Here is a 26,455-nt window from a genome sequence, read left to right as displayed (position 1 = left end):
CGTAAAACTAACTGTGGTGATGGTGTACCTAAGGTCTTCCTCTGCTGTGTAGGGATAGTAACATCAGTCAGGCGTAACAAGCATAGGTATTTAGCGCAGGCGAGTTCCCTGAACTCAGTCAAGAGAAGACTTCGGTATGGGCACCAGAGGTCCTGGTAGGATTCGCTCCGCACGGATATGGGGAGCATAATCTTTTTCATCCCTAGGATATACCACAGGCAATGTAGCCACCCCTGAAGTGTCCTGTCCCCTTGTGTGTAAGGATGTTCTGGAGTGCCGCTCCAAGGGCTAGCCTTATCTGCCGACCCCTGCAGGATTGAAGTGGAAAGGTAAGGACGTTTGGGAGTCCTAAAACCATGTATCAGGGAATCTTGATAACTGTGTTTAGGTGTGTGTCAATATCATCAAGGATTACACCACAATAGGGTGTAATCTTATGGCAGTCCCATAACAAATGGAGCAATGTTCCAGGGAGCCAAAGCCTCACCAGCATCAGCGCTGCACATTTGGATAACCTTAAGGAGATGCACTGGTGTAAGGTACAAGTACGTAGCTATCTTAGTAGCTGTATCGACACTAGCTACAAAGCAGGGTGTATGGCGTGCCCTACAGAACACCCCCCCCCATTCTCTCTATGACAGTTGTCTTCCCAACTCTAGTTTCTATCTCCTCTGTCCTGCTGTTTTAGCTGGTGTAGAATACCATATAATTCAGTGATTAGGCCTTTGTCTAAAGTTTTGGCCACTAACCATTTCTCAAAGGGTGTAATTGATCTTTGAAACCCCTGGACAGATGTAGCAACCAGTGGTGAACCTGGAAGTAGGGCATCCTCTTTGTTTAGGGCAAGGCATAGCCGGAGCCGAGTGAAGGAAATCAGGCAATCCCCATCAAACATGTGTACCGCAGCACAGCATCCTGCCTTCTGCACACAGGATGAACGTTGCACGGTCCATGCCTGGTATAAAGTCAGCATTTCCCACAATCGGTGTTAATGGGGCAGAGAAAGAGGATAAGCTCTTGCTGAGTCCCACTCCGTCCATACTTCCATAGTAGCACTCGTAACAGGGGAGCAGTAAAGACACAGAGGTGGATGTAACTTCTTCAGAAAGGGGACACTTTGTAAAGACGGACCCGCTACTGCACGATCTAAGAAGAATCAATGTTCCACTTCACTCAATACCAAAGTTGCGATGCCTAAAAATTGGAAGCAGGCGGTAGTCCTCCCTCTTCAGAAAAAAACGAATCTTAGTTGGGACAGGCTGGACAATCTCCGTCCTATTTCACTCCTCCCCTACTTGGCTAAAGTGGCAGAAAAGGTGGTAAATCTTCAGCTTATCGCATTTATTGAGCAAGCCAACCTGCTCCATCCTACTCAGTTTGGTTTCCGGTCACACCATTCCACTGAGTCTGCGTTGCTTATGGCCACAGAGACCATCAGGCAAGGGGTAGATGAGGGACATACGATGGCCCTCATTCCACGGCATTTGGGATAATGCTTTTGTACGAGATCCTTTTCTAGGCCTTCAGCATGGTGTTCGAAACGGTCTTTATTAGAGCAATTTCGTTGAATGCGCAAGAATTGCCCGTAGGGCAAGTTGTCCCGGAGAGACTTGGGATGACAGCTGTTATAATCTAGTAGAGAGTTTCGTGACATTGGTTTGCGGTATAATTCCGAAGCCAACCCAGTAGGTTCATTTTGTGTGTTTTGTTTTGCTGTTTACACAGAGCGGGGCTCCGTTGTACCTGAGCTAGTGCCGGGTGAGGTGGGGCAACATTCTCCTTAATAACGGGTGAGTGTTTTACACGAGTGGTAAATTGTGCTCTCCTGTGACTATTGATAAGAACAAGATAAGTGTTAAATATAATGGATAAACCTGCATTTATTGCGAGACATTTGATAGTTTCTTAGCCTCGCCAGAGATACTTGCTAACAGGCGTGTTCTCTTTTTCCTTTTATGTGTGTGCTGTTTTGTGAAATCCAACGGTCCTCTCATCAGGAGAATCGAAGGTGATATTTAATTTATTTGAGTTTCCTTATTTTTCATGCACTAATTAAGCAGTAGCATTGTAGGTCCTGACGAAGCAGTAAGTGACCCCGGGGCACATGTAAAACTGCAGAAACATGTCGACCATGACCATGTAAACTGTCTAGGTAGTTATTTGCTGACACTACCTTATGCACTGTTTTTAGATAGTGGGAGCAGAAGGTCTCTATTAAATTCATTTTCCTTCTTCTACCCCTTTTTAAACCACCACTTTTTGAAAAATTCTTTATTTTCTACACTAATTAGCACTGCTTACTAGTTACATCCTGACTCCTACCTGCTATGTAACATCCATTGGGTAATTGACCTTCACTAGGCCAACGCTGTGCCAAATCGTACATTGGGTTTCCCCCTGGTGTACTACTGGTGGTATTCCCAAATGATGTAGGGCGGTACAGAATGGAACTCTGATGGGAACACTATAAACAACTTGAAGGTGCCCCATGAACGATTTTGCCATCAGCACACGCATTCATCCAACCCTCACCCAAAAGGTTTTTTTTACTTTATGCTACTCGTTAGTTGGTTTCAAGTAGTCTTGAGGGACGTAGCATTTTGGTCGTTAAACTTCCCTCTGACCCCCCTAGTTAATATTGTGATTAAAAAAAACACACAAAAAAATGGGAGCCGGAAAGCCATTTGGTCCAGCATATTTCAAGGGTTGTTGGCGAGAAATGGCTGAAATTACTTACTCTATATGGATGGGTTAGTCTAGAGTATCTGCCTGGTCGGATGTTAATCGATGTGTGTGCCTCTGAAGGTACAATTCCGGTCCCAATGGGTCCAGCGCATGTCCCGTGTAGGGCGATCTATAAAAGTCGCGATAGGTGGATGCCATGGGTCCATCTCCTATTATCGCGGAGCCGTCTGCAGCCTGTAGGAAGTGCAACCCCGTTTGAGAGTCAGTGTTCCGTCAACATATTAGCCAAACGCCCACACCTGTCTTTCCCTACATAAAAGGAATGTCTCAGCCGTATGGCAGCGTATTCAGCTTTGTCCAAGACAAGCCCCGCCAGTTGTGCGCGGGCTGTACCAGTTGACACCATATCCCCGTGGCACCTGTGAGTTTGTGTATGTGCTCGAATTCCTGAAACTGGATCTCACGTAGCTGCCCACCATGTTATATTGGTAAATAAAAAATATCCAACGTGTCAGTACGCAAACATGTACGTGCGTTCACTACTCTGTTAGCCACCCCGCCCCACTGACAAAGCGAATAGGTCTCCCGTTACACTCTCTCTCATACTCTCTCATCCCACTCTCTCATCCCACTATCTTGCTCTCATACATCAATCCATCATTTTTCATATTAGTTCACTTGAGATCTTTCTGCACTTTCTTGGCCAGAACATTTTTTTTAAACTCAAACCTCGAACACACACTCTCCTCTTCCGTTGTTTTCCGCATACAAAAAAGCAGCCTCTTTATGCTCTAAAACCTTCTCTCCCCTTCTTTCTTTCCTTCTCACATACTGTTTCGGCTACTTCGTATTGAGTACATTCACAACTTCATGCACAAACTACAAATCGCTCTCAATCTTCCTATCTATTCTACATAGCTACCACACACACACACTATCTGTTCACCATGCAACATAATTCTGACACAAAAACGCTACACACCACACAATTCCACTCCACAACTAAACAATTCCAATTCAAACCACATAATTCCACAACAAACAACATAGATCCACTCAAGTGCAAACAAAAGTTTAAAAAAATTGTAATTTACAACGACAATAGCTCTAACTTTCACATATGCAAGACCCATTGCTTTGCAAATGCTAGTTAAAATTGTAAGCAAACCTATTAAAACCCATTCTCCTCTTAGCCTTTCATTGAAAAGGTAGATGCGTGCTTCTCTGAAAAGTGTCACATGACAAGTACTGGACACTGGCATTTTAACTCACCAGGCAGAGTACAAATATTCTATCATGCATCTTACAAATGGCATGTTTTCCTTACTTTAGCAAACAGTGTGTGCAGTAAAGCAGTGTGATACTGGATGCCCGTCAAACTGGAGACATAAATTAGAAAATTCACAGCTGTTAAACAACAAACTTAGCCTTGAAGCTGCAGAATTGATTTAATACAAAGTTGAGGTGTTAGCAGTATACAGAATGAGATGTCATATGTAGCATCATGAAAAGATCACGAGCGGTGTGGGACGTAATGATTGCCAACCGTTCTGCAAATGCCAGATGTTAGTAAACCTCAAAATGTTCTGTTCTTGTTATTCCAATAGAATAGTCGTTGTGTATCTTATTCAAATATCTACATTGCAAAAGTGAATGCTTTTTTTGTTTTTTTAAATGGAGGTTATTTGCATTTTGAAGTGTAGTGTTTCTGGTGTTCTGTGGAGATTTAAATTGTAGAGTAACAGGTTCCATATAATTGTTAAAACAGCCTCATAACAACTCTGGGAGTCTCACGGATCTAGCAATAACCAGGTTGCTATTTCCAACCCCCAGGGTGTCAAAGTCTGAGTTTTGAAATGTGTTACCATACTGAGAGTAGTAACAGTGCAGGTAATGCACATACTGCTACAAGCGGTTTGTGACACTTGCTCAGGCTGCATCACCGTCTCCAGGAAGCCCGCGAGGGATAGGGTAGTGCAGTATCAATCCTGGTGCAACAGATGGGATGTACAGCTACTCTCACCAGCCACCAAGGCCCCTCATATCAAGCAGCTTTGTTTCTGGTATGCAGCGGCAAGCTGTGCAGGGTCTCGCCAACAACGCACTACACACAGTGCACAGGTGTAAATAAGAACAACATGGCCAACAGTAGAACCACTTCAGTCTCCCACGGAACTCAACCAACTTGCTGTAGATTTTCCCGCTACATGTTGCCATTCTAACCTCACCTTGAGAGTTTCCCCTTACAAGTCAACACATTACACTTCAACTTGGCTAACACGGTCGGCAAAGTAAAACTGCTATACAAACCAACCGGAATATTGTAGTTTAGATGTGCATGCTGTTGCATCATTACTTTTGAACACAGTGGTCATGATAGTTGAAGAAACCCACCAAGAGCCAATAAGAGCACAAGTACTGTTTCAGTGGAAGTATGCAACTTCAGATGAATCAAATGTTGCATAAAGCAAGAGCAACATGTAGACTGAGCCAAAGCCGCTGTTTCAGTAATGCTTCTCAAAGCTCTTACTCTGTTCAAACATACATTGTCTAGTAACAGCTGTAAAAGCAGACCTATAAAGCTTCCAACAATGAAAGCAACAAAATGAGAATTTGAGAAAAATAAGGCGAGAGCAAACAAAGCATACACTGCATTTCTTCAATAACGGTCTGAAATGAAATTTTCTAACCTGTAAAAGCTTAGGCAGTAGCAAGAACAAATAGGACAGATAATCAGACATAAATAAAAGATAAGATATCATTTCCAGGATTGAGTGGTAATTTCACAAAAGCTCATTCACAATTTTAGAATAGCACACGTTTTTGTTTGTCTGCTTGCCGGTGACTTTGACAATCATAATTCTTTACTGGCGTAAATTCCAAGGAAGGCCAAGAGTAGGTAATCCCCCATGGGGCAAAGATGCAAGCCCAACCTCTAGCGGCTTGCAACGATTACAGCAACAGTAAACCACTATATGGAGTCATTGCATGCACTGGTTACAAGCAGACAAATGCCTGTTGGGCACACCAGGGAGCGACAGAGGAGCAGCACATGTTGTTCACTGGTTAAAGATAGCCACATAAATGCCCACTAGGTCTACCTTGGTATAGACACAGAAGCAGCACATCACATGCACTGGTTATTATAGGCAGCCAGAATAAATGGCAAATACAGTCACAAGGAGCGGTAAAGAAGCAGCACATGGTATACACTGACTGCAGTGAGCAAGATGGGAAATGTATTTACCTTTCATAATGATATTTCTAAAAGATAAATAGAATTTCCACAGATTCCTTACCACATACAGCATGTCTCGAGGACTCATAACCATCTGGAATTGAGCCCCACGCAGAAGATGGTGACCATGCTTTCCATGGCCGGTGTACGCAGGTAGACAATGCACATATACTGCACATAGTGTGCAGCTAGACCACGAACACAGCTACCAATAGGGGTGGGGGGGAAAGAAAGAAAAGAAAAGAAAAGAAAGAAAAGAAAGAAAAGAAAGAAAAGAAAGAAAAGAAAGAAAAGAAAAGAAAGAAAAGAAAGAAAAGAAAAGAAAGAAAAAAGAAAGAAAGAAAAAAGAAAGAAAGAGAAAGAGACGGGGCCTATTAATGTATTTTTAAATCTTGACCTACTAGATGTTGGGAAACTGGGGGAAGGATTTGGAGGGGAAACTGCAGTGGGCATGTAATTGGTTGTACTTGGTGTTGTCAATAACATTAGAAGTGGTGTTAAGTGCTGTTTTTCTCATTTCCTCCAAAATGTTTATGATGGACCAAAAAAACTTTATGTAGCAAAAAAGCCTCTTCCCTGGTCTATCTAATTTACAAATTGGTAGTAACTCTAATCAATGTATTACTCACAGCAATTGAAACTTATCATACATGTAGGTTTTCTTTTTTATATTTGTGTATTTATCAAAAATATTTTATACGATTTTTTGTTTGCAGACATCTTCAAAATTCAGTTTTTTAAGCATCACAGTTGCGACAAGGCCACGATAAGCATCTGAGACTCTTATAAAAGATCAAACCAAAAAGAAGAAATAACCAAATTCAAAACTAGTGGACTTATGCTGTTTGGTCAAAAAGTGAAATTGATCACAACGTTCTTGGTGCATTCATGAATATGATTTTCTCTCAGATGTCTTTTTAATATGTATCTATTTGTGTGGTATGGTAGTTGGCATGCATGAGTAGAACGATAGTAGTGAATGTAAGTGTGATGAGTCTAGTTTTGGGGGTCATTGTAAATATATTTTTCAATTTGTCAAAAGTGAAAAAACGTTTGGGACGCTTGTTGTTTGAATAACATTGATTTCACTTTATGTTATAACTGTGATGCTTAAAAAACTGAATTTTGAAGTTGTCTGCAAACAAAATACTATAAAAGATTTTTGATAAATACACAAATAAAAAAAAGAAAACCTACATGTATGATAAATTGATAATAGTAATAAATTGATTACAGTTACTACCAATTTGTAAATTTGATAGGCCAGGAAAGAGGCTTTTTTGCTACATATTGTTCCTTTCCCCCTCCTCTTGGGCCTCAAAGTATTAGGGGGACACCTTTGTACCTTATGCCAAAAAGAACTTTAACAAACACCAGTAGTGCTGATGGTAGCTATAACCTGCCCAACTGGGCAAGTTTGGGTCCCGCATAGGGAGATGTAAAGTCATGATATGTGACAAATATATTGGGATGGCATGATTACGGACCCTGAACTTCTACACTAAACAATGCTGATGCTTTAAGATATCCACTGCTGTTGGTCATATGTTAATAAAGAATTTTTTTTTAAGTCTGGAAAATAGCCACTCCAGCATCATCTCTCCAGCACCAGAGGTAGTGCCACGAGGCCCCAGAAGCATCACTATCGCTAGGGCGATAACACCAAGTTCTAGTCTCTGTGACTATCCCACCAAAAGAGAGGAGATTCAATTGTTTCCCAGGCCTTTGCACTAATAAGGCTATAGTTTCGTAAGGGGGAGGCTACTGTTGACAGGTGTGAAAGCATTTATAGTTGTCACTATCACTGAACACCATTTGTTTATGACACTTCCAGATATTTATATCCATCAGATACCAGCAAGTTTCCAATCTCTTATTTACACATTAACTGAAGTAGAAGAAAAGAAGCAAAAAAGTGTCCTGCGTCAATAACTTTTAGAAATAACTTCATTTTTAAAAGAGATCTTGCTACAACCATGCAAATAAGCATTTGCCGCTTGTAGTTGTGGTGAGAGCAGCAAGGCGTCCTGTGTCCTTTGAAAGTCATCCCCGGACCTGCTGGGTGTATCGTCTGAGGCGCTGAATAGAGAGTGGGACTGCGAGTCCCCAGGAGTGCTTGCGGCGTCCTGAGGAGCTGCACCTGGAGACTCTTCCCGCCACATCCCGCCTCCTGGGTGCCACGCCCTCTCCAATACCCACAAGAGCAAGCTTCGCGACGCGTATCGCGGGACGCGCGCGGGCGCAAGGCGAAGACCAGGCCAAGAGCGGGCCCGTTTTAGCCGGTTCGAGCCCAGGAGAGACCGGACCGGGCCACCCATCTGAGCCCTATTAAGCGGGATAAACTACTCGGATTAAGCTGTCCTGCTGGTCTCCCTGTAATTCAGGAATCCTCTACTATGACCACGAGGGAGGGGGGCGTGGCTAGGCGCGCAATGGTGACAGCCGCACCCGGGTAGAGCTCCGAGCCGAGCTCCCCTTCCCCGGGCCAATTCTCCGACATTTCACATGGAGACGCCTGCAATCGTAGGCGGACCTGCGGATGACAGTTCTGGACACTCTGGCCGAGTTTCAGATTGGCGGACCGGAGCTGTGACACCGGCCTTTCCTGGGCCCTTCTGGCGGGGCTTGCTGCCGACTGGACGGCGAGGGCAGTTACGAGAGGCCGCGGACCGGGCCTACCAACCAGGCCCAGACACGCAACCCGCGACTCGGCCCTGGCAGCTCCCTCGTCCGTCGAGGCGACGACCGGAGGACGGCCTGGACGCCCTGGCCCCTGATTCCCCCCCTCAACACCGGAAGGATTGGGAGACCATGTACAGGGGACTGAGCAGACGCGGCTGCCGTGCCGGGACCACTGAGCTGGCGGCGGCGCGGAACGGGAGCGCTGCTGTGGCGCTATCTGCTCCCACGTCTGTGGGCGACGGCATCCCAGGGACCTGAGACCACCTGACCAGCGGGAACAACGACCGCGGCGGACCGCAACTTGGACCTGCCGTCTGGGCTGCACAACGAAACACACGACTTGCCCCACACGGTCCCTGCTAGTGACGGGACGGGGGCCAAGGGACCGTCTAGGCGCGTCGGCCATTCAAGGAGGTACGACTGGCACTTGCGAGCCAGGAGGCCGAGGCGAATGGGCGCCACACACCGAACACCGCGGTAGGGCTGCGACCTTCCCCCCTGCTGAGACGCCGACCTCCTGGCAGATGTGGCGAAATGGAGAGAGATGGTAGTTCATAGCGCTGCGACCCTGTCATCACCTGAAGCTCATCGCGGGGCGGATTCTAAATGAGATGGCGGCGGCAATGCCAAGACGCTGAGGCATCACACCCCCCCCTGGACCCCTCGTGGCGGACAGACCTGCGGGGAGTAGCAGCTGCTGACACCTGCTGCCCCAGGTGTGGATTTGAACCCGTGAAAACCGCGGAGGACGCGACGCACCAGTTACAGACCAACAGTGGTGAGACAGTGACGAGAGCATCAGAAGAGACACTGCGACACGGATGCCCATGCCTGCATATTCACACCTTCCCAACATTTCCTGGACACGCGCAGCAACCGAGACCTGGTTACCCTGAACCCTCCGAAGCCCGCGCAGTGTAGGCTGTCACACCCTGCCTACCCGGAGCTGAGCTGAGACCCTTCCACCTATGTCATAGCCGGGAGGAACGGTCACCTACTGACTCCACAGACCTCTGAGATCGTGGTCTGCAATTGGCTGAGGCAAGCCAACACACAGGCTCACCGCCCGCACGGAGGGCACGCAAGGGGCCAACTAAACTGCCGCACAACGCCGCGTGTGGCAGACACAATACTGCGAGCCACGGACGCTACCGGCATTGAGTGAAGACCGCCACCTTGTCCCCCATACGCAACTGGCTGCGTTGCCTGCCACATGTCCGGAGGGGTGAGAACCCGCACTGGGACTGGAGGGGCCCTGCCGAAGGGAAAAACCGACAAGTCCTCGAAAAAGATGGCTACTGATCCGGTCACTGTGCGGTTGGACAGCGTGTTGGCCGCCATGGAACGAATAGAGCAGTCGCTCCAACTGACCAGAACTTCTCTAGAAACCAAAATAGACAGTGTTGCCATAGACCTCACCCACCTGCGTGAAGATCACAGGAAGCTGGCTGATAAAACCAAGACGCTAGAGGGAACAGTTGAGGAACTTGGCCCCATAGTCTCTCAAACGGATAGACAAGTTCAGGATCTACTGGCCAGAGTGGAGTTCCTAGAAGACGGCGCTGAGGATGCGGAAGGGAGAGCGAGACGCAATAACATCAGACTCGGAGTCCCGGAGAAATGGGAAGGCAACCGACCGACGCAACGAGTGGAGGACTGGCTGAGAGACCTACTACCGGAAGGCACGCTGTCGCCATATTTTGTGGTAGAGAGAGCGCATCGTGTGCCCACGAGACCTCGCACCACCGGCTCCAACCAGAGACCGCTCCTCTTCAAAGTCCTGAACTATCGGGACAGAGACACTATACTGAGGGAAACAAGACGGCTGGGGGAAATCCGCATTGACAATGCTGCTGTGATGTTTTTCCCAGATTACACCATTCAGGTGCAACGCCAAAGACACGATTTCTTAGAAGTGAAACGACGACTGCGTGAGGCTGGCCTGAAGTACTCCCTACTCTTTCCTGCAAAACTGAGAGTGGTGGCGCAGGACAAGACCTACTTCTTCAATGCTCCTGCGGAAGTAAGTGACTGGCTGGACAGCGGGACGGATACAGCCCCCAGGCATGCACAATATCCTGAGGCGAGACCGTGGGCCGCGACGCCGACGCCGCAACAGAAACCGCGGGAACGGCCACCCGGAGGAGGCAACGCGTCACTCCCCACCGACGGACCAAATGATCCAAGAGCAACAAGACGCGCTCCGGAGAGTTTCCCAGTTAAGCGCCTCACCGACCTCGGACAAAGCTCAAGCCACCAGCCCACAGATGATTCCGAGCGATGACGAAGCTATTTATGGGATCCCAGATTCCCAACTCTCTGTGGAGCTGCCAGACGTCACGCCGCAAACGGCTGATATGCCACATTGAAGCGCTACATGCATGACCATTGGATGCTGCCGGGGCGGCGGGGACAGGTCCAGAGCCCGGACAATAACTGTGATGCTGCGGCTGGACACCAATGCTGGAGATGTCCCTCGCCGCCCCGGTGACAGAGGGAGTGGCCTTCACGCAGTGAGTACTCAGCCTGAGGTATAGACGCTGTGCGGCAGATGAACTGGTGGAAACATACTGTATGGCTCCCCCCCCCCCTCTCTCCGCCCCATGTCATCTGCCCCTGTCACCCGGACACATTCCCGCTCCAGACACTTGGGGAGTGACCCCTGCTTCTCTCCCTTGCACGAACAGGTCCCACGCAGGTCCACAGCATTTGAGCAGGCGCTGCCTGCCTAATCACTGTCTCTGCCTACGTGGTATATGTAACATATGGCCCGGGGAAGGGCCTCTAAACATCTTCCCTTAATTGGTTTTGGAGAACTGCTGGAACTGCACCTAGCTCTAGTTTTCCCCCTAGACTTAAACACTGTTCTTTGCCTCCTAGGCGCGTTTGGACGGCGACATGTTACGTTGCCGACCTTTTGGTATTACTTACTGTTTAGCAATGTTAGCTCACCCTGCTCCGATTCCCACCCTTGCCTTCAGAGAGATGCCTATGCCCTTTATAAGTGTGCTATTGTCTGTGTCAGGGGTGAGTGGGGTGGGGGATTGGGGACCCGGGGGAGGCGTTCGCCTGGGAGGCGACTGGTAGGGGGGGTAGGTGCTCTTTACCATGACGATGGATATGACTGAGATTAGGATATGCACGTGGAATGTGAGAGGCATGCACACACCGTCGAGGCGGTATCAAATTTATTCTTACATACGACGACATAAGTTTCAAGTAGTGCTGTTACAGGAAACACACCTAAACAAAGCTGAGGTACACGCACTGCGCAGACGGTGGCGCGGACAGCTCTACGCCACAGAGTACTCCTCCTATGCTCGAGGAGCGCTCATTTGGGTACAACCGGGCACTCCCTGGGCGGTCATAGACACGTAGATAGATTCGGAGGGTCGCTATGCGATGGTACGAGGTAGACTTGATGGCCGCCCTGTGGTACTTACTTCCCTATACTCCCCGAACACTGAGCAGGGTGGGTTCCTTGAATCCCTCTCCACGGCATTGGCGCCTTGGCATGGGCTCCCATGGATCCTTGGGGGCGACTACAACTGTGTCTTGGATGTGAACTTGGACAGGTCTGCTGCACCCCCGGCCGCTGCTCAGGCACATGTCACCACGAAAGCACTCCTCAAATGGGCCCGACAATGGGACCTACATGACGCGTGGAGAACACGCAACCCCACGACGCGCATATATTCCTACTGGTCGGGCGCACACGCTTTACACGTACGCTTGGACAGATACATGGTTTCCTCTGACCTCCTCCCATTGATTCAGGACACACAATATATGGGCCGCACCCACTCAGATCATAATCCTCACACACTAGCCATCACTTGGGAAGATCCACATCCTCCCATACCCACCTGGCGCATGCAACCGGACCTACTACTAGACGCGACCTTCCGCGACTCCCTACTTACACAGATGGCTCAATACTTTGATCTTAACACTGGCACAGCGTCATCTTCCCAAACTGAATGGGATGCATTCAAAGTAGTGATCCGGGGACTCTGCCTGGGGACACAGGGGCACATGCGACGCACACTTGAGCGAGACCTGACACAGCTAGAAACTGAATTACTGGATTTTGAACGCGCCACGGGAGGAGTGGCGACAGCCCGACTGACTGAAGCCAAGGCGAAACATGGCCGCCTACTAGACCAGTTGCGGCACATCAATTTCGCAGCGCACTCCGCCCGGGTCCATGGACAGGGTGATAGACCAGGCAAACTATTGGCCTGGCTGATTGCGCGAGAGGACCGCTCGACTCCCATAACGGCCATACAGGCAGGAGACGGCGGATTGCTCTACTCCCAGCGCCAAATTCACGAGGCGTTCACGGGTCACTATACGGGACTTTATCACTCCCGCTTACACGTCCCGTTCGATGCCATTGCTGAATACCTGTCGGACATACATCTGCCTGTCCTGACAGCGGCGCAACAGGATGACCTTGGAGCACCATTGGATTATGAGGAACTCCGCGATACCATCTTTAACCTGTCAAATGGCATATCTCCGGGCCGGACGGCTTACCGGCCGAATTCTATAAGGCCGCCTCGGACATCTTGATCCCACACCTGGCAAGGATGTACTCTGCGGCTATAGATGACTTTGCCTTACCTCCGACACTCAATGAGGCGACCCTTGTATCGCTACTCAAACCTGGCAGGGATGGCACACAGTTGGGATCCTACCGCCCTCTAGCACTCCTTAACACTGATTACAAAATCCTCACCTCCACATTGGCTCGCCGACTAGCCCCTTTGGTTCCTGCACTGATACACCAGGACCAGAACGGGTTCGTACCGGCACGACACACATCCCACAACATCCGTCGCCTGTTCCGCTTGCAGGAATACGCCACGAGACAGTGGCCACGAGCTGGGTGTCTGGTACTGGACCTGGAAAAGGCGTTCGACTCAGTGGAATGGCCCTACCTGAGAGCGGTCATGGAAAAATTTGAGCTGGGGGTCGACTACCAGACCATGGTCGGGCTATTGTACCGCAGACCCACGGTCCAAGTTCGTACAGGAACGTTGTTATCCGACCCTATTAATGTACGGAGAGGCACCAGGCAGGGCTGCCCTTTGTCTCCTTTACTGTTCTCCCTAGCAATGGAACCCCTGGCTGCGAAACTTCGGTCGCAGGGCATAGACTGGGGTATACCTATGGCGGATGGCCTCCATGTGGTGTCCTTGTATGCCGATGACCTTCCTTGTACGTTAATGACCTGAGTACTGTCCCGGCGTCCCTACCTGTTATCTTTGATGCCTTCGAGGAAATGTCGGGGTTGAGGGTGAACTGGGCAAAATCCGGGGTGTACTCCTTCAACCCGAATGTTCCGGAATGCGACATACGTATAGGGGGTGAGAGACTGCAATGGTGCCCTACCACGTTCAGATACCTTGGGATACACATTTACAGAGACCCTACAGATGTTTTGGAGGGAAACCAGCTAAGAGCAATTGCATCCATCCGGGCACAGGTTGGGTTCTGGAAGACACTGCCTCTGAATGTTCCGAGCCGCATCGCCCTAGCGAAAATGGTGGTCCTACCAAGACTGCTGTACTACTTTGCGAATATACCAACTTATGTCCCTGCCCGGGTGTTCCGAGATCTCGAAACCCTGTTGCGTGACCTGATTTGGAATAAGGGTCGGCCACGGGTTGCCTTGACTAAACTATACATGCCCATTGCAGAGGGCGGCTTAGCTGTTCCCAACATGGAACTTTACTACTTAGCAGCGCAAATGCAATGGGTGTCGGGATGGCTCGGTGGTAAGAAACTGGGAGACACGGCCACGGATACCACAGTTTGGTCACTATTACAAATACACGTATTGTTTCATCCATTGACACGGACTCCCCGGCCATCACAACTGCTGCTTGCGGTAGCGCACAGGTGCTTTCTCCGTTGTTTACGCCTGACCCGAGCGACGATACCTTACGCGCCGATACTGCCGTTACTGGGTACCCCAACGACGGCAGGGACTCTGACCGCTACGCAGTTGGGTACCTGGACCACCGCGGAAGTGGATTCGCTGGGAGACCTCTACTCTGACGGCGTTCTCCTACCCTTTGCGGATCTTGCGAGGGACACGTCCCTCCCTGCCGGGCAGTTTCTACTACACACCTCCCTCATTCACACGATCACTACTGCTTGGGGAGACGTGTCTGACGAACCACCGACGCACCTCTTTCTGCAATATCTTCATGTCATGAGCAACGGCACACATATAATACATTGGTTAGCGCAGGCACTTCTTTTCCACACACACCCGACGACTACACAGCTGAGAGAGAAGTGGGCGACAGACAGGGGGAAGGACTGGACAGACAAGGAGTGGGCTGTATTACTGGCTGGCCCGGTGAACATCCCCCGCAACCCACGCTTCAAAATCATACAGCTTTACATACTACACTGCGCATATCTCACCCCGGACAAGATTAATAAGTATTTTTCGGTCACAGACACTGCTTGCGGACGTTGCTCCCAACTAGGCGCGGACCTCCTTCACGTGCTCTGGCTCTGTCCTGCCCTCCAACAGTATTGGGATGGGGTGATCACGATGCTCCGGCATTGCACAAAGGAACAGGTACCAAGCACATGGGAGGCTTGCATACTGGGATTGTATAAGCGTACACGTCTCAACAAAGTACAGACCAGGTATTGGGATCTTGGACTAATCACGGCCAAGAGACTGCTGACCAAGCGGTGGAAGGCTGCCACACCCCCACACATCCGACACTGGAGCCTGTCGCTGACGAATTGGGCGCGGGCAGAGAGCTCTGTCCTGCGACGTGAGGAGACGGCAGGGCTCAGAAAATTTCCTATTGCACAACACTGGGATGACATCCTACAGTCCTTTCTACAGAAATGCATAGACCAAGGGATCACGTAAAGACCTGTATACTGCACCCCCCTCCGCACCAAATACCGGAACCTGTGAGTCCCACACAATGCACCGTCTGTCTCCCACATGACCACTGTGCTCTACTCCCAATACGTCACATATCTGGCTATTTCCAACAGGCGATTGTCTGGGGCCCCCCAGGCAGGCGCCGGCACGCGCAACGCTGCGACATAGACCCGAATCCTGTGAGATCGAACCGGACTGACGCACCTACGGACCCCCCCCTGTACCCTTGACGCACGTAGGGCCTGACCTCCTCCGCCCTCTCCCTCCCTCCCTCCGGGTTTCCCGCCTGCTCACCTCGTAGGGCACGACTGACACACTAACTCCACGCCCCCTCCTCCTGACAATATGGCTATCTCTGCCCCTATCCGCCCCTACCTGCCTTTTATGTATTTTATGCTACAGTTTTATAGTTCATTAAGGATCTAGTTCTATTCCCTTTTAAGACCATGCCCATACCGATACGACTCTACATTTCACACTTTATATAACCTTTGGCCGACGCAACTAGGGCCATAGACGCATTATCTATGTGTCGCGAACAATGGCGGGCACTTTTGTCAGGGTGGGTGAACACGGTGACCACGTGCTCCCAACACGCTTAGACACAGTGCAACCTGGTCACTCATTCAAGTCACACCATTCCCGCTTGAAGGCCGACCCACGTTGATACCTTTCCCAATGACGCGCGAAAGACACTGTGGCCTAGACCGACATTGCAACCTTTGATGAGTGTCAGGCCATTACCATAAATCTGACCTCGTCACCTATACATAGAAAACTGAGTGGATCGCACACTTTTGTCATGCCAAATGCTTACATGAATGCACACTGTCGTGAAATGTTAACGTGCGCTGCCGAACCCCAGGGTTGTCGGCCTTAAAGCTGTGTTCACTTGTCATGTTTACTGCAATGCTTCATTCCTCACAGCTGGCCCGGCTGGGTTGTAAGCTAAATGCTGTATACAATGTGTATTGGACAATAAAGGTCTTTTAAAAAAAAAAAAAAATTACCACGAGGGAGACCCGGAGCAAAGCAACGGCGGTGTCTGCCATGACTAAAGGTACTTTGGATAATTTTTTGGTTAGAACTAATTGTACAGCAAGTAACGCTATGACTACCTTGGAAGCACAGTCAATTACTGACACTGAAATTATAGGCCTCTCTACATCACTAACTTTAATAACTCCCTCCCAGGAATCACTGGAGGCTACCCATCTATCGCTACTGGACAGCATAGACCAAACCATTGAGTCTGTCCTTTTACAGCTCAGGTCTTCTTCACACTCCCAGCGTGACTCCCATCTTTCCGCCACTGGCACTACCTTGAATCTATCACCCAAATCAGTTTCACCTACACGAACAGGGCCTGAATTGAATTCAAGACAAGCAAGGGGCACTAAAGAAGGAGCAGTTCCGAAACTGAAAATATTCAGACAATCTAAGGGGGTGAAAAGGGCAAGAGTGGACAAAGCTTCTAACAATTTAGTAGTAACTCCAGACTCAATGGAACGATCACCTCATTTAACTGCCAATGTTTCTATGTCCCCACTATGTCACACACAAGTGTCGCTACCAGGGACAGTGGCCCCATTTGTCTTCGGTGAAAACTCAAGGGCAGAAGGGGACCATTCTATATTACTTATTACTAATGTAATGGAGAGACTTTTAGAACCTCTGAATAGGAGACTTGATTGTATTGATAACCGGTTATTAGCAATTGAGACAATTATGGGGGATATGAAGGATGAATTAAAAGCCATGGGGACTAGTTCCCGTGCATTAGATCCCCCCGCAAATCCAGTGGCCGCTCTAGCAATAGGCCCTCCTACCGCACCCATATTAATAACTGCTCCCCCAGCCCATCCCCCCTCCTGTCCTATTCCTTCTACTTCGGTACCTATCCCACTCCCAAGACAAACCCCCCCAGTACCACAAGTGCGGAAATCCAAATTGCCACCACCAACCACCTCCCCAAGGCGAGGAAGATCACAGAGTAACGCAAACGTCCCAAGCGTACAAAATGCTCCGCCCCTGACTAGATCACATACAGTCAACCTCCCGCCAGAAGCTGCTGCTCACACTGCAATTCTGGCTGGAGTTCCAGAACTTACTACCAACATGACGGAACCATTTGACTCCCTTAGAAATAAGGTGATTAGTTGGCTGAATATCCACAGACCATTGCCACCAAATCTGAGGGGGAAAATCATAATGGTCAGGCGGGTTTCATGGGTGGGGCATGCCAGAAAGGAGATTAAGGGGGATTGCATCTTGGTTACTTTTAAGAGCTCCCAGATCGTCCAACATATCACCAATTGGCTAGGGGGCTCAGGAACTACTAGTATCCAACTGCTACCGCTTTCCTTTTTTTATCCGCCAAGAAATAACAACAATGGGCATTTGGGGGGTGATGAACACTGGACTAGGGTGGGTTTTTCTATTGATGGGACAAGGTATAGGCCCCCCAAGACATCAATTCCCAATGGAAATAAATTACATGCACCCCAATAGGTACACTTGTCTTGAAGAGGTAGACTGACTGAATCAAGACCACGGAAAGGAGAGGAGTTCTGGGGCAGCCCATTCCAAAACAATTTCAGAGTCTGAACTGGACGTGATAAGTACCAAAGAGCCTCTAGTCATCCCTGAGCCTAACAGTCAGGAGAACACTTCTATACATCATTCCCCAAAACTTTTATTTAGGGCGTCAACTGACTGTAAGCTACTTAAAATTCTCTCATGGAACATAGCGGGTCTCTGTAATAAACTAGTTTGCCCAGACTGGGGCGCATACATTGACCACGCCAACATATGTATGTTCCAAGAAACATGGGCACGGGAGGAGCAACATCGCACGGGATTTGCGTCATTTTCAGTTGCTGCTAGATGGTCAGGAAAAGGCCGCCCTTCGGGGGGTTAACAATTTGGGTGGCAACGCATCTGGGTTGCAGTGTTAAAACCCTGGAGACAATTTCAGATGATGTCCAGTGCTTGATCTTAGAGTGGCCGAATGGTTTTAGATTGGGAGTTATAAATGTTTATTCCAGGCCAGTTAGTGTTTCGGTCAATTCGAAAACTATCGATGAACTGTCCACCTTTTTAACCCACTTCCCGGAGAGAGTCATGTATGTGGTGGGAGGTGACCTCAATTCCCAGTTCGAACCCCTGGTCGGTTTACTAGACGCAGTAAACCAGGAAGAGGACGATGTCTGGGGAATCCCTCAAGTAGCTGGACCCGTTGCGAGAGTCTGGTCCCCATTAGCTTTACAGATTACAACTCTAACATTGACCCACTCGATAAGGGCATGCAATGGGCGTGTGAAGTCAGATGTGCCACCCGCCTTTACTTTTTCCCAGTCAGGAAGGAGGGCACGCCTAGACTATATGTTTATTGAATGCAGGGAGTGGAAAAGAATTGTAGACTTTAAGATCATACAGAGGGAGGAGAGAGACCATGACCCATTGACGTTAGTTCTTAGGATCCCTGGAGCTGGTGAGGTGCCTCTACCTGAACGTGACAACTTAAATACAGCCACACTGTCCAGTAACACACGCAGGATAAGATGGGACAAGCTGGCCAAAAATCCAACCGAATTGGCCAAAATGTATACCCAAATTATCCCAGCACTTGAGGGCATCGCCGCACCTGCCCCAGAGCACCCCCCGGGTGACTTCCATTTAAAACTAGGCAACTCCCATAAAGCATTAGTTAGTGCCATAAAAGAAACCTTAAATCCCGTTGGTGTAACAAAGGTTGGGCACTACAGGAAGCCATCCTGGTACAATAAGGCGTGCAGACAGGCAAAAAGGGAGCTTCTGGAGGCGCTAAAACAAAACACTAGCAGGCCCCTAATAAAAATAAGGAGGCAAATATACAGGGACCTTACACGCCATGCCAGGGAGGAATGGGAAGCTGACAAATGGGCCGATCTAACCTCAGCTTTGGTGGTCAAAGATGCCCGTAAGTTTTGGCAAATTGTAAGTACAGGCTCGGTGGAGCCTGAACAAGCAGTGACACCGAACATTTCATCCGAGGTTTGGGAACAACACTTTGCCAACCTTTATAAGGAAGCACCTAACGACCCCTCGGGGCACATACCTCCTAAGGCATACTCCCCGGAATGTGACCGGCCTGAGCTCACATTCTCTTCGACTGAGGTAAGAACAGCTATAGCAAACCTCCCTACGGGTAAGGCGGCAGGCCTGGATATGGTACCGGGGGATTTATACAAACAGGAACCCGAGATATGGGCCCCCTATCTCCAAAAAATCTTTAATGCAATTCTAGGGGGAATGGCTCCTCCCAATACTTGGCTGGGGCCCGAGTTGGTGCCAATATTTAAGAAGGGCTCACCTCTCTTACCGCTGAATTATAGGCCTATCAGCCTTATAGATGTCTCGCAGAAACTCTTTTCAAGGTTGATCCTGGACCACCTTTTAGAATGGGTACAAGATTCAGAAATCTTGAGTGTTTACCAGGCAGGCTTCTGAAAGAAGGTATCCACCGTCGACCAGATTTTTGGATTAAAGATGCTGTTCTGGAAAACGGTCAAAATAAAGGGGGGCTCACTGCATACTGTTTTTGTTCACCTCCGTACGGCCTTTGACTTGGTCCCACGGGGGAGACTTTGGAGCGTACTAAGGGATTTAGGTATACCCCCGCCCCTTTTAAACATTCCAATTCGCCTCCACTCACAGAATTTTGCAAGGGTAAGATGTGGGAGGCAAGGGGCCCTGTCGGCAAGCTTCCCCGTTGGCAGAGGGGTAAGGCAGGGTTGTGTGTTAGCACCGACCCTGTTTTGCCTCTTTGTAAACGGGGTGATTGACTACCTGAACAGGGTCCCCAATAGGGACGCTCCTAGGTTGGCGGGAGCAGGTATCTCTGCGATCATGTTCGCAGATGATACCTTGCTGCTCGCAAAGACACCAATGGGTATACAGAGAGTCCTGGATGCCTTTGTTGCTTTCTGCCATGATAGGGGCCTGGAAATAAACAAATCCAAAACAAAGTATATGATCTTCAACCCACCGAGAACGTCTCGCCCTAACCCTATCATAGAAGGTGTCTGCCTGGAGAGAGTCTCAACATTCGAATACCTGGGCCTAACTCTGAACGAGGATATGACCTGGGTACACCACCAGACCAAATCCCAACTAAAGCTTTCCCAAAAAATAGGTGGGATTTTTAACTACCTTTAAACCTGTATCTCCTCCTCTTGAAATTTTTAAGTTGCAGGCACGGGGTGCGGTGATCTATGGGGGCGAGTTATGGGGACACTGCTGCCACCCAGACATTATCACAACTGAAAACAGGTTTATTAGGCAGCTGCTATCTCTACCACCCGGCACGCCCCTTCTCTCCATTAGATTAGATTTGGGACTCAGATCAATAAAGGAGGAACTAGGTCTAAAACCTCTTACCTTCTGGAGACGACTATGGGCGACTCCCGAATTGGCCAGTTATAGGAATGAATTGACTGAACTCCAACAGTTGCCAAACATCTGGAATATCCCATGGTTAAAACATATCAGGCAAGAGTTCGATAGATTGGGGTATCCCCAAGCTTGGAGGAACCCTGCAGAAGCGTGTAGTGGGCTACCTCGGCAGGAATTGGTGAAAACATATTATCACAAAAATTTGTCTGATTACCAATCTAACCCCAAAATAGGATCATTAACTATGTCATTCCTTGAGCAAAAGGATAATTACAAATTCGAGCCTGTCTTGGACATAATCAGCCCGAGCGCCCACAGGAAGTTATACCTCCAATGGAGATATGACTCCCTACCGCTCAGAGGTCTAACAGCACGATGGTACCATGACGCCCCTGCAGACTGTCCAGTGTGCGATGCAGAACTAGAGTCGGACGTACACATGGTCTTCTTCTGTCCCTCCTATATGACCCCTAGGAAGAAGTGGATTATTCCCATCTGTAAAAATCTGGGAATTAGGCAGTACCACCAATCATACCGAATATTAAAAACTGACTTGTCGCCATGTATTGTTTTTGGGGTCACGAAATTTTTGGCTTCAATGTGGAACATCAGGAGGAAATGTCTGGAATAATGAACTATTTTGAGTGGTGTAATCTGGTAGGGGGTAATGAGCTCCTGTTGTATTAAAGGGATAGCTTAAGGGATACGCCCATCCCATGATGTTGGATAATGTGTGTATATTTCTTTTTTTTTCCTCATAGCAATTGATGTTTTAACATTCTTAAAGTTGTATTTTACTGTGTTTCTTTTATGACAGCCATATGTCGAAATAAAGATTATAAAAAAAATTGAAAAAAATTTGCAATGCAATAGCTCTCACATGTGCGAGAGTTTCAGCAATTAGCATTGTAAATAATGCCTTTTATGGACCATTCTGCACCCAAAGAAATAGGCCAGGGATCGCTATCGATAAATACAGTTTATATAACTAGAATTAGGAAGTGAACAGAGAAAGCCTGAACGATGTACTCTTTCCTGCATTGAAAGCAGAAGCATTGTGAAGGGTAGACCAGTGTTGTCAAAAATAACAAGAAGTTTAAAGTGGTAAAAATTTGTTCAAGTGCGACAAAGTGCTACTGCTCTTCCTAAACCCTACACCTCCCCTCGGCATCCCAAACAGTTTACCTACATTCCCAAAAGGAAACAAAATGACACTGCTGAGTGTTAGGTTTTTAATAGGAAAACAATGAAAATCAGCAACAAAACAAGGAAAAGAATGCAGCGTGCGAGTGACTTGCAATCCAGACATTTTTTCAAGCATATTCATGTTTAACATAGATGTTCGTTCAGAAAATAAACACGCCAGATCACAATGTACATCACGCACCTTAGACCTCCCTAAAGGCATCGCTGAGTTGCCCTCATCTGTCTCTCATGGCCCCTGAAGAGCTCCCAGTTGCCTACGAGTTAAACAAGACGGTGGTCACAACTGCGCAAGAGACCTTCATTGAGCAACTAATTAAAGAAATTAGTGCTTACAGACTAAATAAGACGTACTGTGTATGTAACAACCAGAGTAAAACGGCCAGTCCTCATGGGAGGTTACAAATGAAGACAAGGCAGTACTAAGGAGGGATTAAAGAATCAGAAGCCGGCATTTACGAAGGACAATGACACAAGCAAATGAAAATATATGCGGAGTGGGCGGAGCTTAAAATCCCTAACTCACTATAGGATGCCTCGCAGCGTATACGCTGCCCAGACTCGACCTAAAAATAGGACTGTCTTCGAAATTTAAAATCATGTATTTAATTTACATGCAGTAGCATTTCACCATAGCACATCGGATGATATCAACACATTGAGAAGCATTTATTAAAAGTGATAGTTTTCAAATAGGAACAGTCATGCCTCCACCCCACCCAGACAATAATGCCAATGGTGAAGCAAGAGGCAAGCCACTTGTTATGTGCACCCTCTGAGTGTCCAACGCTATATTTTATTTTAAAAAAATAGAAACACATAAGAAAAGTATTGTACAGTACACATCCTGAACTCATGTATTTCAAGGTGCTCTCATATGTGAGAATGCCGTAAAAGTAGGCAAGGTGAAATAAAACTATTCCCCAGGTTCACACAACTTGGTCAAGTGGGGAAGCCAGGACTGATCCCAGGTTTTCTGGTTTCACATTGTGCTAATCAGCCATTAGATGGGTGGGTCCTTCCCTCTCTCGGTTTACATCACAAGTTAATGCTTAGTCTTTAATTCTTGGAGCATGAGGCGAGCGCGTGGGTGGCAGACAGAAGCTACATGAAGGCTCAACTTGCTTTGGGCCCGAAGGTCCAAGAGAATCTTGAGCAGTAAAGCCAGGCACTTGGCTCGCCCACTTTTATCATATAACGCATATTAAGTGGTCAAAGGCATAGGAAGTAAAGGATTTGACTATCAATCAACAATAAAGGACTTGTTTCAAGACTCAAAACTTTCTCACTAGACCATGTTTTAGTGAGTGGACTATGATACTGGGTGTTCTCTCCGCCCTGGATAAAATTAAATAATTATCGGGCTACATTCCGCCTTTTTACCTACATACATAATACCAGTGTTTGGTTGGATTTCAATTTTTCCTATCTGTGCTAAAAAAGGTGAAAAAAGATAGGATGTGAAAGTGATTACCTAAGAGTGAACAACTTGTCATTAGGGGCAGCTGAGATTGATAAAAACACATTTTCGTTTCTACAATTTGCTCATCACACAAGAAATGTGGTGCGAGTGGTTCTGACGGTGAGACTTTGGGTCTACTCTCACCAAAAGAAATTCCACTGTGCTGTGGACCCTGCTCAGACTTTCAATACAGTGTTCACAACCACAATATTTTGGTAAAGTGGATAAGTCTGGATTTAATGTCAAGTCTCTTACTTACATGGCTAAAACGTTTCCACTTTCCTATGTCTATCGTTAAAGATTTCAGTATTTGTGTCTGTCCATCTCAGTGAATTACACACCTTGTTTGAGGGGTCTTTGTTAAATATTTCTTTTTAATAGCACTCGGTACCTTAACTGAGCCTATCTCTAAGTACTCCTACAGTTTACAGATAAGAAAGTAAAGGTATACATAAGCAGATTGTGAGGCCTAAGATTCAGTTTCATTCCAATTCAATAATCAAGTTACTTCCTTTGCACACTTGACTCGCCCATGGTAGCAATAGCAAGCACAGAAGGCTTACCTCAGAGTGCAATAGAGGAATAGAGACTCTACTACAGCCCAACAGAATACTGTAAAATCCATGACTTTTAGAGACTTGGGACTTTATTTAGAGGCTGTATGGAATGCAACCTTTAAATTAATTACATTATTTCCTGTCCACACCATGTACATGCTTCGCTTCCTCTATACACACACCTCACTCCACCCTACCCTGCTGGCATCAATGCCGCTCCCAAGGAAAAGGTTTACGAGTACCCATGGCATAGAGTAACATACAGATATTTTTATCAAGGCCTATCGAAAACCCTGGGCATTTACTGATTATTTGGCAAGGTCACAAAGATATAAATAGATGCATTGTATTAAGCATTAATAGATACAAATACCTGAATATGCTACCAACACCCTGTACATAAAAAAATAAACGAGAATGAATGCTAAAAAAAGGAAATATAAATAATATTAAGGTAGCATGATACTGAAACAGTGACATCTTATTTATACAATCTTTTTTAAAAATGCAACACCAGTCACTGCTATGGCAGGAAGCAGTATATGCCAACCTTGACTACGATTGCATAGCTTTAAGAGCTTAATTGACCATATAACAGATTTTATCATGCATATATAAAGCTGAAAAGATTTTAGCAGCTATAATGATTCCGAGATAAACATACTACCCGATACACTATATCACCGGATTGTCCTCAGAAATAAATAAATAAATGCAATCTAACAAATCAAGCTGCTGCAGACGATTTTTTTTTAGAACAACAAATAAAAGCGTTCATACCTAAACGTTTCAAAGATCTGGTCTAACCCCAAAACCTGGATACGCGAACAACACTCCTATTTTACTGCCATGGTCGGCAGACACCTGAACATGAGTTAGAACAGAACTATAACCCGGTGCTTTGGGTGTTCGAAAGCTGAAACTCTTAAAACTATTTGCACTACCACGGCACACTTCTCCCTATAACGCAAAGACATGCGGCCCATTAATTGTCAATCGCATTAGAATCAGGACGCCAGATACAACACTCAACCAATCGTCCATCCATCAAATCGCCCACCTAACACTCTCCTAAACACCCACACGTGATGAAGCATCATTACTCGCAATTGCCCTTGGGGCAAACAAGAGTCAGACCTCATTAAGTCCTTCATACACGTCTAAAGCATTCAAGCAACATACTATCTACTTGAGGTGGGCAGAAAACAATATTTTCTTATATATCCAAAATAAGTCCAAAATGCTGCAGCAAAAACTATTAAAGAGCAAACATTGTGGCATTAGTAATAGTAATGCCGCATTACTATTCCCTTCGTGGTGATGCTTACCTAATATAACCCCAACTTTTCACACTACGATCACCCTCACTCACCCCACAAAGTCATTATAGCCCCAATAAACTCTCTTCAAGAGCCTCCAGGGAATCTGCACCCATTCCCTCCTGACCAGGATGATTCGCTTCCCCGCAAGCTTTGCACTGGGTGATCCTCTACCACCCACTCTCACAACACTCCATAAATACTACGCATTTCCCAAGACACCTCTTACCTGCTGCCCTTGATAGCGTTGCTGTCAGCCTCTTCACATCTCCTGTCCTGTGTACGGGAGCTCCGAGCGCTCCCTGCTTTCCCCCCTCTGTAGCCCCTCCGGCTCCTGGCTCTACCAGCGGTGCCCCCCAGCTTGGCCCTTCTGCTTGTCTCTCGTTGCTGTCTTCCTCCTTGTAGTCCTCCCACCCCCCGCCCTCACCCCTACCCCCAGCCTCCACAGTCTCTCCTATTAGCCCCAGTTTTTTAACCCCTCACAGGTAGACCCCCCAATGTATATACAGTGCCCTTTCCACTCCCCCAAGTGCCTCTTCTCCCTGTTGGTCCCTCCCCTAGTTATCCGTTTTCTCTTTGTATCTATCTCTACTCTTATCCCCACCCCGTGACACACTCCGCTCTCTCTGTGCCCCCAAAACCTTCAGTGAACCCTCAATCCCCCTTCTCTAACCCCCCGCTATCCCCCCCTCTCCTCCTTCAATGGCGTCCGCAGTAGACCAAAGCAAAATAAAGCAGACGGGGCTCACTTACGTCACACGTCACCCTGCCAAGGCGTGCCCTCTGATTGGACACCAGGAAGACTCTGCGGTGGCCAATGCTACAAGGCGTTTTTGGCCATACGGAAGAGAGGTGATGTAATCACCATAGAGACCGGTAGACCTAACATATAAGATAATATAAACGGCAGTAAAGTCTGATAGTACTGCAATGACAGAGATGGTTGAA

The 26,455-nt window shown here is 47.6% G+C and overlaps 1 protein-coding gene across 1 annotated transcript in view; it reads right to left on the bottom strand.

Annotated features, from left to right (window-relative positions):
* Positions 1-26,233, bottom strand: part of ZRANB1 (zinc finger RANBP2-type containing 1) — a 245,816-nt gene extending 219,583 nt beyond the window's left edge. The window contains exon 1 of the mRNA XM_078644031.1: positions 25,737-26,233. The gene's annotated coding sequence lies outside the window, so the exon portion shown is untranslated. The remainder of the gene's footprint in view (positions 1-25,736) is intronic.
* Positions 26,234-26,455: the final 222 nt, after the last annotated feature.

The sequence above is a fragment of the Lissotriton helveticus genome, chromosome 5_1 (assembly GCF_964261635.1).
Source record: "Lissotriton helveticus chromosome 5_1, aLisHel1.1, whole genome shotgun sequence".
Classification (NCBI taxonomy): Eukaryota; Metazoa; Chordata; class Amphibia; order Caudata; family Salamandridae; genus Lissotriton; species Lissotriton helveticus.
Note: the sequence above shows the minus strand (reverse complement) of the source record. Positions and strands in the feature narration are given on the sequence as shown.